Source organism: Globicephala melas, unplaced genomic scaffold (genome assembly GCF_963455315.2).
Source record: "Globicephala melas unplaced genomic scaffold, mGloMel1.2 SCAFFOLD_564, whole genome shotgun sequence".
Lineage (NCBI taxonomy): Eukaryota > Metazoa > Chordata > Mammalia > Artiodactyla > Delphinidae > Globicephala > Globicephala melas.
This window is the reverse complement of record NW_027207727.1, coordinates 76,248-77,921: the sequence shown is the minus strand read 5'-3', so window position 1 is coordinate 77,921 and position 1,674 is coordinate 76,248. Positions and strand designations below refer to the sequence as shown.

Below are 1,674 nucleotides of genomic sequence, written 5' to 3'. Positions count from 1 at the left end.
GGATTTGAAGATGCTGAACAGAACCAAAGAAATTAGAAGCTGAAAGGGAGGCTTCTCTGAATAAGCAGACCAATTCTCTCATTTTATAAATGAGGTAAGTGGGCAGACATTAACTGCTGAAGCTCATTCATCTAGATTAGGGATGCACATAGATCTAATTTCCAGTGCTATTTGCAACTACATATATCTAAATGAGTTAGATAGTTATTAAGGAGATAACTATCCAGAACACATTAAGCCCACTGATTTAACCAAAACATGTCAAGATTAATATACATAGTGGAGGGTGAAATTGTTACTACAGTACAGCAGCACATCTCACATGTATAAAAGATTAAACAGGGCTTCCCTGGTGGCGCAGTGGTTGAGAGTCTGCCTGCCGATGCAGGGGACGTGGGTTCGTGCCCCGGTCCGGGAGGAAAAAGATTAAACGGAAAGAATCAAAGATTTTAATGTTCACCTTTGATAAACACAATCAAGTTTCCATCCAGTTTTCTGATGTAAAGCAAAATGTACTTGCTTAAAAAAAATGTGCATTCTTCAGCTTTCTTCTACACTTTTTTGGCCATCTTTCAAAACTGAGCACTGAGTATTTGTAATGTAAACAATGTGATATGTATATTTTAATTGCATGTTTTAGGAATAAACAAAATCTAAATTTCAGTAACACACAGTGTATTTATAAAATGAAAATCTCTCTCAAAATATGCTTTTTACTGGGAAAAATAAATAAAACAGACAAATGGCTCTACACAAAGTAAAAATTAACTTTGGTAGATTTCAGTGTAGGACAGTCAAAAACAAGCATATTTGCCCTTATGTCCCCCACTACACCCCCAGAGCTGCTCATCTTCTGAGTTAAGATTTTTAAAATATTTTAAATGGAGATAATTATGTTGACATTTTTTCTCATTCCACATCACCTTCAGTCAAGCTCTGAGCATTTATAATTAATTCTCTAATTGTTGGAAGCTTAGTCAAAAGCATCTGGAACACTGGTTGTTGAATTGTTAGCCCTAACACTTGCAATAACTGCTATGACTGTCCACACACAGCAACTGCATTTGTCAGGTGGTCTATACCCTTCTCAATATTCACCCTGGGCTAGTAACTCTTCACCAAGCCATAGTTATTGGAAAAAGAAATTCTGAATAGCTTCAGCATCTTTAAGGTCAGGTAACTTGGAAAGCCAACTCTCTCTTTGTCAAGCTTTTGTTTCTTTCTTCATTCTCACAGCCTGTTCTTGAATTTGGGGTCACTCTGTCTCGAGGTCAAAGTAAATGTAGTACCTGATGAAAAGTGTTCCACCCAAGATGGTGCTGTTCTGGCCCACCATATTCTCTCCACGGAGGAGTGGGGTGGGTGGCAGTGGGGCCCCAAAAAAGCAATTGGCCCAGAACCTTCAGCAGATAGCTCCCCTCAGATCTGCTGCCCACTGTGAGGGACATGGAGAAAAACCTTATCGTGGTTTTGATTTGCATTTCCCTGATGATTAGTGATGTCAACCACATTTTCATGTACTTTCTGGCCAAGATATCTGTGTGTCTTCTTTGGAAAAAATGTCTATTCAGATCCTCTGCCCGTTTTTAAATCAGATTTAGGTTTTTTTAGTTTGATGTAGACCCACTTGTTGATTTTTGCTTTTGTTGTCATACCCAAAACATTCATTCCCAA

At 38.3% G+C, this 1,674-nt stretch overlaps 1 pseudogene; it reads right to left on the bottom strand.

Moving 5' to 3' along the window:
* Positions 1-909: 909 nt before the first annotated feature.
* On the bottom strand, positions 910-1,336 carry LOC115849905 (mitochondrial import receptor subunit TOM20 homolog; annotated as a pseudogene).
* Positions 1,337-1,674: the final 338 nt, after the last annotated feature.